Here is an 11,709-nt window from a genome sequence, read left to right on the forward strand (position 1 = left end):
GTCTATGAAATGTATTTTATGGAACACTAGTTGGACACATTACCACAGTGCAGGATTTAGCTTGAAACCAAGTTAAAAAATATATATTTATAAAACTTCTAATGGTACTTCAAATGCAGAAAGCAAGATATGAGTGAATACAATAGGATTTTTACACTTCAGTCTGGTAATAGTTTAGAGGACTTGTTCCACTCAGTTGCTAATAGAGGGAGACGTCAATCTGATGACTCCATGATCTGATTATTTTTATTGGGAATATACACTTGAATATCAAATCAGTAGACTTGCGCACTTTTTGTCATTGTCCTGAGATGAACAGTAAGAAACTGATTATCCTGTCAAAACTTCCCCAGCTACTACAACAATCAGATATTGCGCATTAATAACGGAGTAACATAAGTATAGATGTACATTAAGACATATGGGTTTAAATTCTTCTTAACTGGATTAGTGATGGATGTATGGTCCAAGAAACGGACCAAATCAAAGTTTATTGGTTGTGCACACAGTTCTCCTTTTCCCAGTCTCTAATCCCCATGTCTCAAACTGGCCACCATCATTCCTGTTCCCAAGAAATCTAAGACTACCTGCCACAATGATTACTACCCTGTAGCACTCACATGTAAGCATGAAGTCATTTGAAAGGCTGGTTATGGCACACATAAACTCCAACATCCCAGACACCCTAGACCAGGGATCATCAACTAGATTCAGTCACGGGCCAATTTTTTTATTGAGTGGATGTTCAGGGGACTGGAAAATAATTGCAAATAATATGTACTGCAAATTAACCGCAGGAAACCCAAACAGGTCTATTTGACTAAAACATAATTTCTTGCTTACTGTATAGGATCACATACACTGAGTATACAAAACATTAGTAACACCTTCCTAATGTTGAGTTGCACCCCCCTTTGCGCTCAGAACAGCCAGAATTCATCAAGGCATGGACTCTACAAGGTGTCAAAAGCATCCAACAGGGATGTTGACCCATGTTAACTCCAATGCCTCTCACAGTTGGCTGGATGTCCTTTGGGTGGTGGACCATTCTTGATACACACAGGAAACTGTTGAGTGTGAAAAACCCAGCGGCGCTACAGTTCTTGTTACACTCAAACTGGTGCGCCTGGCACCTACTACCATATCCCATTCAAAGGCACTTGCAACCTCTGAATGCCACACATACACATTCAAAGTCTCAATAATCTCAAGGTTTAAAAATCCTTCTTTAACCTGTCACCTCTCTACACTGATTGAAGTGTATTTAACAGGTGACATCAATAAGGGATCATAGGTTTCACTTGGATTCATCTGGTCTGTCTGTCAATGAAAGAGCAGGTGTATATCTCTGTTAGCATGGGAATACTTTGGAACAGATTAAAAAAGTAAAATCATAATTATTTGAAAGAAAACTTGGGGGGCTAAATAAAATCACCCATGGGCCACCAGTTGGGGAATCCTGACCTAGACCCACTGCAATTTGCATACCACCCCAACAGATCCGTAGACTATGAAATCTAGATTGCACTCAACACTAACCTCACCCACCGAGATAAGAGGAATACCTACAGTGCATTCGGAAAGTATTCAGACCCCTTGACTTTTTACACATTTTGTTAGGTTACAGCCTTATTAAATAATTTTTCCCCCTCATCAATCTACACACAATACCCGATAATGACAAAGCAAAATAAATTACGGAAATATCACATTTACATAAGTATTCAGACCATTTACTCAGTACTTTGTTGAAGCACCTTTGGCAGTGATTACAGGCTTGAGTCTTCTTGGGTATGACGCTACAAGGTTGGCACACCTGTATTTGGGGAGTTTCTCCCATTCTTCTCTGCGGACACTCTCAAGCTCTGTCAGGTTGGATGGGGAGCGGCGCTGCACAGCTATTTTCAGGTCTCTCCAGAGATGTTCAATCTTGGTTTCATCAGACCAGAGAATCTTGTTTCTTATGGTCTGAGAGTCCTTTAGGTGCCTTTGGCAAACTCTAAACTGGCTGTCATGTGCCTTTTAATGAGGAGTGGCTTCAGTCTGGCCACTCTACCAACTCTGTAACTGTTTTAAAGACACCTTTGACCTCATGGTGAAATCCCTGAGTGGTTTTCTTTCTCTCCGACAACTGAGTTCGGAAGGAGGCCAGTATCTTTGTAGTGACTGGGTGTATTGATTCACCATTGAAAGTGTATTAATAACTTCCCCATGCTCAAAGGGATATTCTGTGTCTGCTTTTCTTACTTTTACTAATTTACCAATCGGTGCCCTTTTTTGCAAATCATTGGAAAACATCCCTGGTCTTTGTGGTTGAATCTGTGTTTGAAATTCACTGATTGACTGAGGGACCTTACTGATAATTGTATGTGTGGGGTACAGAGATGAGGTAGTCATTAAAAAATCACGTTAAACACTATTTTTGCCTACATTCAAATGTATGCCTACATTCAGATATAACTATCTCTGCTCAATAGCGCTTACCCTTCAATTTCTTGACCAGTTGTCTGAGAGAGGAATGTTGTTTCGATGTGCCAATGCGTAAGCAAGTTCTCTGCATTTGAGGCTACTTAGCCCATGAAACCGGTACTCAAGATTCTTAGCAAGCTCAGACTCCGTGTCATCAGATAAGACCTTGTCTGCCTCTGATACTCTATTATAGCCAGTCCTTCGCGCAGGTATGTGTTTGTTATCTTTTTTTGTCAATGCACTTCACTATATATTTGCCATTTATCAGACGCTTTTATCCAAAGCCACTTACAGTCATGCTTGCATGCAGTTTACGTATGAGTGGCCCCAGGCATCGAACCCACAATCTTGGCGGTGCAAGTGCCATGTTTTACCAACTGAGTCTATTTTTCATCCCCTGCTTCTGCAGTGGCGTATATTCATGGCTGCCAAGGGAAGCCAGGCTTCCAACAACATTTTTTTTTCTAAAATTCAATGTAAACTTATAATATAATGTATCTTGCGTCTCTCTGTGTTTCACAATTTTCCTTCAATTCGCAAGAGGCTAAATGTATCTCACAGGAGAAAGCATCCGAGTGATTGAACCAGCAACCCTCTGTCTCTCTAGGTGTCGGTCATCTATCTGATGCTGTCTGGTCCAAATGAGTATGACATTGTTGCTGCCCATAGCATTGAAGGCAAGGGAAGCCAGGAGGCATTTAGCCACCCTCGACAAAAAATGTATAAAGAATGTGCCAATCAACTTTGAGCTAAACTGAGCGAGCTCAATTGTGCAATGGTCCTGGCACCAACAAAAAGTGTCAAGGCAAGCCAGTTTGGATTTGGCATCACTCCTATCAAATCCCATGGAGAGCATAAGTCAGAAATTTGAATTGTTGCATCTGGTTGTGTTGTTGTCCTCCGGTGGCTAGTTAGCCAGCTAGCTAAAATCTAACCATTAATTCATACATTGTTGTGCCCCTGGCCTGAGAGGATGGAAGTTCAATACATAACTAGATGTATAGTTAAAGTAAAACATTTAAAAATAAGCCTAATGTTAACTAGCTAACGTTGCCTATGAATGGAAGATAGGCCAGCGAGCAAACATTTTAGCCAGGTAGCCTTGGACAGCAAAACATTTAAGTGTATACTGTATGACAGAGTGATAGACTGTTTCATAAACATTAAAGAGGAGGATGGCATTGACATTTCTCTACAAGTAGGGTGAGTCAACATGTGTTTCTACTTGTACGAATGTACACACACATACAGAAATCAGAACCGTGGACAGTCACATCATATTTAGCTTATGTTGATTACAGTGACAATTTTAGCATGCCAATCTTAGTGGGGCAAACAAACAAACAAAATGTTGGTGCATGCCAGCAAAGCCACAACACTAAACAATACATTAATAGCTCTATAACGGTGACAAAGGGCGCCCACAAACTGTTAGGGCCAACATAAAGCTGTCCCAACAGCATAACTTTCTTTTCAGCACCATAGAGTGAATCCTTACCAATGCTACACCTGGCTATCAGCGGAGCCTTGTCTGGCAGGGAATGATCATTCAGCCTCATTTACTGCCTTTAAAAAAACATAGCTGATATGGCTGACTTGCTTAAACAAATATGGTTTCTGCTGACAATTGAGATGTACAAACTATGGCATAAGCGGATAAGAGGCGAACCGTAATTTCAATTAAGACATTAATGAGCGAGCTAGGAAGTTAATATAACTATTTGTTCAGCACCTTTGAAATGTACAGCGACATAATTCAGAAAATGGGCCGTTCTTACAGTATTCTCCATGTACACCAGGTCAGAACCGTAGGATAAATAAAGGGGGCATATAAGCAGATGAAAGCTCTTACAATATTCGATGAGGACATTTCTCTAAAACAGGCTATTTAGAGAAATGGGCTACTAACAGCTTACTACACTACATACACTTAGTATTACCTTCTTAGCTACAGAATACATATCTCCCTGGCATATTACATCATTAATGCAGCAGCATACAATACATTTTTGGACTCACCGTTGTTGTGCTGTGCTCACTTGAACAGTAAGGTGGCGCGGCGGTCCTACATGGGCAAATTTTGTCATCAAACTTTGTGATCAAGGTCTGGCATTCTCTGGATTTATGGTGCTGTCAAGACAACTGGGAACTCTGAAAAAAAACAAGGTCAAATCATGCCATCAGTGATGTTCAGGTTGGAGCTTTAGAAAGAGGCCCGAGTTCTCGAGTTGGAATTCCGAGTTGGATGACCGTTCAAAACATATTTTCCCAGTCGGAGTTCCCAGTTGTTTTGAATTCACGGAAGTCTGAGATTTCCCAGTTCCGAGTTTCCAGTTGTTTTGAATGCGACAGACGTCATGTTGGATTGACAGCATGGCCAATGTTGAATGTTTATCGTTTTAAGCTTGGAAAAGAGACCTTTAAACCCAGACTTGGACCACACACTCACTCCACTGAATAGCAGGTTAGTGATTGCTTTGCAGCGCTTGCAGTTAGCCTGATTCCTTCCAAACCTCTCATTGTTGAATTTGCATTTTCCAACTTGTTGTGTAATGTTTATGTCCAATGGCCGATGAGCACCAATACATTTTATCTATAATTTCTCATCATCATTTCTCTTCACATGACAAGGCTTGAAAAGGATTTGCCAGTAGATTGTCGACTTGATTCATGATGACTGCTAGCCTGATAAGATTTTGAAAGTATGATGTTGACATGATCAGTTCAATCAAAGCTACTGTAGATATAGCATAATATGACATCATTTTATCTGTGGCCAATGACCTTGAGCCTTCTTAGATGGGCACTTCTAATGTAACTCTACAGCAGCACCCAAGGTGTTTGAATTGTTGCGCTCTCCCTGTAAATTTTGTGTTGACGTAATGCCCCCATGAGTGACAGAACACTGAGCCAATCACGGCGCAACTAGAGAACATTACCAACCCCTACACTCCATATTTTCTGCTAGCTGCCCCACCACCACAGAAAGCACTGAGCTAGGCTAAAACATCTGTATTTTGGAGCTGCCCTAGTCAGTGATTTTACCCACACACCGCTACTGTGCTGCTGCTCAAATTGACTTCTTCTCTTCTATCACTTTCTTGGCTGCTCTCTCAGGAACCTCAAGGGGGACTAAACCCTTGCATGTTTTACATTTTCATACACAGGGCATGATGATGTCTGCTATGTAACCATAAAAATGCACTTGAGTTGAATCTTGAGTTCGTATGAATCACACATTGCAAACATACTATGCATAGGTAATCAAAATGTAATCATTTGTATGGTATATGGTGGCCATTGTTACGTCCGTTGATAGAAGGAGACCAAGGTGCAGCGTGGTAGGCGTACATTTGTCTTTATTAAAAATAACACAGAAAAACAACAAAATACAAAAACTAGATTCTCACAACTGAAGGTGGGAAAAAGGGCTGCCTAAGTATGATCCCCAATGCCTATTTCTTTGATGGTCGGGTATGGTTCCCAATCAGAAGCAGCTGTCTATCGTTGTCTCTGATTGGGAACCATACCCGGCCAACAAAGAAATAGACAAACTAGAATGCCCACCCAAATCACACCCGACGTAACCAAATAGAGAAATAAAAAGGCTCTCTAAGGTCAGGGCGTGACAGCCATTGGCTCAATTTACCCCAAGGCCAACATTTTGACGATATTAGCCACACAGCTACAATGATGCACTTTAATGCTTGGCTTAGGACCTCATATTGTAGCTTATAGAGACCCCACAATATCTTAAAACAATCAACTTTGGTTTAGATACAACCATCATGACACAATACATTAATTTGATTTTGTGAAAATCTGTTTTCTTTCACAAAGTCAAACTTGCTTACCACTTTTTCCATCACAGACGCAATGAAATGAAGACCCCTTCTTAAATATTTAGTTGTATGATTCATTTTGTGTATGGTTTCCTAGAAACGAGGGGTGGCTCAACTAACCCTTTGGTTAACTAACCCTTTGGTTCAACTTACCCCACTCTCCCCTATTGTGAATTTTATGACTTTGGACAGGGATGGGGTTTAGGTGGTATTTTGGGTCGGGTAGATGGGATGAGGGCGGTTAGTCGGGATTTATGCTATTTTATCAGTAAAGGGCTAGGTAGGAGAATATACTGTAGGGTAGTAATATGAGGCCGGCCTCACTCTCCAGGGCAGTAGGTGGCGGTATATGCATCTGAAACGTTGGTTGGGCTCCGCCAATAAATATTCAAAGAAGATGACTACATCAAAGATTTTACACTGAGGTAGGTTCTAACTGTGTGTACTCAATTGACATATGGAGAGTTAAAAACCCTGTGGAGAAACAATACACGTGGAAAAATAGAGATTGTTCACTGCAATCAAGAATTGACTTGTGGGTGATAACCTTGAGCCCAACACTCTAGAGGTAAAAATACTGCCTGCAGTCCTGACGGATCATAAAGTCATATGGTTGGCTGTAAGAATGTGCAGTTATGATGATAAGAAATACTCTGGTGGTTATTGGAAATGAAATAACTCATTGCTATTGCATGATGATTTAAAAAATGTGATTAAGAATCAAATTTCTGTTCACTGAAATTTAGCTACATCTAATGCAGAATATGGGAAATATTGGGAACTGCTGACATTTTGTATCCGCTCAGCCTGTATTACTTCTGGAAAACGGCTTGCTTTAAGAAGGAGATGTGAGGTAGCTGAACTCTCTAAGACACATATGTCAGAGTCAAGGCCCGCGGGCCACATCCGGCCCGCGAGAAGGTTTTTTACGGCCCCTGGGATGATCTTGATTTATTATTAGAACCGGCCCGCAGACCGCAGCAAGCCGGCAGCCCGCAGATCTTTTACACGCACCAATACTACATTTCCCACAATGCAACGGTGACGCACCGAGCAGTAGGCTGCTTCATTTCAATATTTATTGGCACAGCAGTTGTCAGCATCACAGTAAAATTAACTTTCAGATACCCATCAAAAATGGCAAAACGGAAGGTGGACACTGAGAACCGGGGTTTCAAACAAGGTGGGAGTCGGAGTATTTGTTCACGGAGGTAGCTGGAAAACCTGTGTGTCTTCTGTGTGGAGAAAGTGTGGCGGTACTGAAAGAGTATAATCTGAGACGACATTATGAAACGAAACACGCGGACAAAAACAAGAATATGGACATGGAACAAAGGCTACAAAAGGCAGAGGAATTAAAACGAGGCCTCAAATCTCGACAGGCTCTGTTCAAAAAAGCCAAATCACAAGGCCAGGCTGCTGTCAAGGCCAGTTTTATTTTGGCAGAAGAGATCGCTAAATCAGCCCGGCCATTTACGGAGGGGGATTTCATCAAAACTGCATGATTAAAGTTTGTGACGAGTTTGCCCAGAAAAAGGCAACTCTTTTTAAATGTGAGTCTGAGCAGAAACACCATTGCCGAGAGAGTAGACCAGTTGTCCATCAATCTAAAAGAGCAGCTTGTGAAAAAGGGAAAAGATTTCATTGCATATTCCTTGGCTGTGGATGAGAGCACCGACATTTCTGACATTGCCCAGTTGTCAATTTTCATCCGCGGAGTGGACTCCAGCCTAAGCGTGACAGAGGAGTTTTTGGCTTTACGTCCTATGCATGGCACAACTACGGGGCATGATTTGTATGAAGAGGTGTCAAGATGTGTAAATGAGATGGAGCTGCCTTGGGAAAAACTCGTGGGTTTGACAACCGACGGAGCACCTGCGATGTGTGGACACAGGAGCGGACTGGTGGCGAAGATACGGGAAAAGATGCAAGAGGAAAACGCGACAGGTGAGCTGACAGCTTATCATTGTATCATACACCAGGAAGCGTTGTGCGGTAAAGCCTTGAAAATGGAGCATGTAATGAGCATCATCACGCGCACAGTTAACTTTATCAGAGCCAAAGGTTTGAATCACCGCCAGTTCAAGGCATTTCTGACGGAGTTAGAAACGGAATGGTGATTTGCCTTATCACACAGAGGTGCGATGGCTAAGCCAGGGAAAGGTGCTTCAAAGATGTTTCGAGCTTCGTGAGGAGATTTGTCTGTTCTTGGACAGCAAAGGGAAAGACACAACACAACTCCGAGACGAAATGTTTCTGTGTGAAATGGCTTTTCTGTGTGACATTACGAGTCATCTGAATGCAATGAACTTGCAGCTGCAGGGTCGGGATCGTGTCATCTCTGATATGTACAGTACAGTGAAGGCATTTAAAACCAAACTGACTCTGTGGGAGACGCAGATGCGGAAAGAAAATTTGAGCCACTTTCCCAGCTGCCAGACCATGAAAGAGAAGCTCTCTACCAGTGCGTTCCCGAGCGCACAGTTGGCTGATAAAATAGGTATGCTTGCCGCTGACTTTCGACGCCGATTTGCTGACTTTGAAGCACAAAAAAGCAGGTTGGAACTGCTCGGTAACCCATTTGCTGTTGACGTGGAAAGCTCACCACCAAACCTCCAAATGGAGTTGATTGACCTCCAATGCAATGATGCACTGAGGGCAAAATATGCGGCAGTGGGTGCTGCGGAGTTCGCCCGTTTCCTCCCCGACACAATGCCCCAGCTGCGCATCCAGGCTGCTCAAACGTTGTCTATGTTTGGCAGCACATACCTGTGTGAACAACTGTTTTCTTTGATGAACTTGAACAAAACATCACACAGAAGTCGACTTACTGCTGAACACCTCCACTCAATTCTGAGGATTTCCTCAGCTCAGAGCCTTACCCCGAACATTGATGAACTTGTGGAAAAGATGGGACACCACCAAGTATCACCCTCAACCTCAAACAAGTGAACATTACTGTGCAATCACATATTTAGAGTTTTTACTCAGTTCAAGTTTAAAAGTTAAAGTTTAATATTTGTTTTCACTGCATGTTACTTCTCCTTAAACAAAGTGTTGTTTTTGATTAATAGATTTGTGCACTTTATTTTATTGTATTTCAATCCAATTATATTTTAAAAATATTTCAGTTGAGTGGATGATAGAAAATTGCTATTATTGTTTTTTTCTTTGAAGTAAATTTAGCCCACTTTTGCTAAAATAGAAAATATAGGCTACTGATGGTGCCTTGAATACCGGTTTCTTTCATTTAATGTTCATGTTATGGGGATTTTTATATAAAGGAAATTAGTCTTTTGTGTCTGTTGAAAATTAAAGATTACTGACAGAGCCATAAGAAAATATTGCTTTATTTATCTGATCATATTGGAATATATTTGTTAGGTTTTCAGTAGGTTCAATTAGGTTCACTAGACTATATGCGTCATTTAAAAAATTTTCAATGAACATTCGAACAGTCCGGCCCTCGGCTTGTAGCTAAATTTTTTATTTGGCCCTCCGTCCATTTGACTTTGACACCCCTGCTCTAAGACAATTGCAGATATCACAGAGATTGAGCATCTTGATCTTAATGAGAAAACAAAATGTAATGATTTACAGAATCAACTAGATACATTTTATGAGGAAAAGGATAGAAGAGCCTTCATAAGATCCAGCAATGACTTGAAAAATATGAAAAGAACAGTAGATACTTTTTTCATTTGGAAAAGACTAGAGGGGAACACACTTCGGAAATGTAAGATTAATGGGGTAACCACTGTGGATAGAGAGTTGTTATCAGACTTTACCACTAAGTTTTATGAGAATCTTTACTCCTTAGATAACAATTTGAGTGACTCTAAGGATCTCCTTGATTCTATAGAGAATGTTAACTTGGTTAGGGAAGAATTCAATTGGTCTTGTTGTCAATCTCCAGGTTGTGATGGATCAACCTCTCAATTTGACAAAACCTTCTCTGAAGAAATAAATAACAACATTTTTACTTGAAAACTTTAAGGAGGCTTTCAAGAAGGGAGAACTACCTGCCTCTCTGAAGCAAGGGGTTATTACTCTTATATCTAAACCACACAAGGATCTCTTAAATATTGATAATTGGCATCCAATCACACTCATAAATAACGACCATGAAATTATAGCCTCAATCTTTGCGAAAAGGTTAAAGTCTTGCTTGAATGATCTGATTGATGAATGTCAATCAGGGTTTATGAAAGGGCGCCATATATCTAATAATCTGAGGCTGGAGTTAGACTTGGCTGAGTATTGTGATCTATTGGATGACTTCCCTGTTATCTTATTTTGGGATTTTCAGAAAGCGTTTGATACCGTAAGTCACAATTTTATCTTTGATTGTCTTAAGCATTAGAAGTTTGGTCATCGGTGGTCGACGTCACTGGTCTTCTAGCCATTGCCGATCCACCTTTCATTTTCCATTTGTTTTGTCTTGTCTTCCCACACACCTGGTTTCAATCCCATCAATTACATGTTGTGTATTTAACCCTCTGTTCCCCCCATGTCCTTGTCCGGTATTGTTTATTGTAAGTGCTTGTGCACGTTATGTCCATTTATTGATTGTTCTGGTTTCCGGTGGGTTTTTATTATTAAACAGGAAGTTATTATTATTTTCTACAGGAAGTCTATTCCTTCTGTGATATTTTGTTGGGCTTCATCGTTTGATGTAAACTGGCGCCGTGCTTGGCTCACACCACACAAATTTATGGTGACCAATAAAGTAAAGGAGATCTCATTTAAGATTATCCATAGATTCTATCCGTGTAATAGCTTGATTTCTAAATATATACCTGATGTTACCAGTGAATGCAGTTTTTGTGAACTAGAAACTGAATCTATTGAACACTTATTCTGTCATTGTTTACATAGTGAAGTGTTCTGAAATCATGTAAAATTAAATCTTGGCAACAAAATGCATACAACCATTGAAATATCTAAGTTGGACATATTTTACTATACTGATTCTACAATTGAACGTGAGTATGTCATAAATCTCTTTATTTTATTAGGAACATTTTTCATACACAAATCAACATTTATGAAGAAAAATACAATTTTATTTATATTTTTTATCAGACTTGGAAAACTATTTCAAATCATTCAAACTTACACAAAACAAAATGTCTTTGCTACATGTCTGTATTTGAATTGATATAATGTGGATTTGTATTTTTCTCTCTTTCTTACTTCTTTGTGGAATCCCTCTGGCTGTTCTGTTTTTTGTGTTTAGCATGTTTCTGTTTCATAAAAAATAAAAATAAATGTTCTATTTGTCACTATTTAAAAAAAATATATATATATATATTATTTTATTACCAATGTAGAAAAGTCTGTATACATACAAAAAGTACATAAATAGACAATGATAACATATGCTAGGGGGTACAAC

This window comes from Oncorhynchus keta, chromosome 11 (genome assembly GCF_023373465.1).
Source record: "Oncorhynchus keta strain PuntledgeMale-10-30-2019 chromosome 11, Oket_V2, whole genome shotgun sequence".
Lineage (NCBI taxonomy): Eukaryota > Metazoa > Chordata > Actinopteri > Salmoniformes > Salmonidae > Oncorhynchus > Oncorhynchus keta.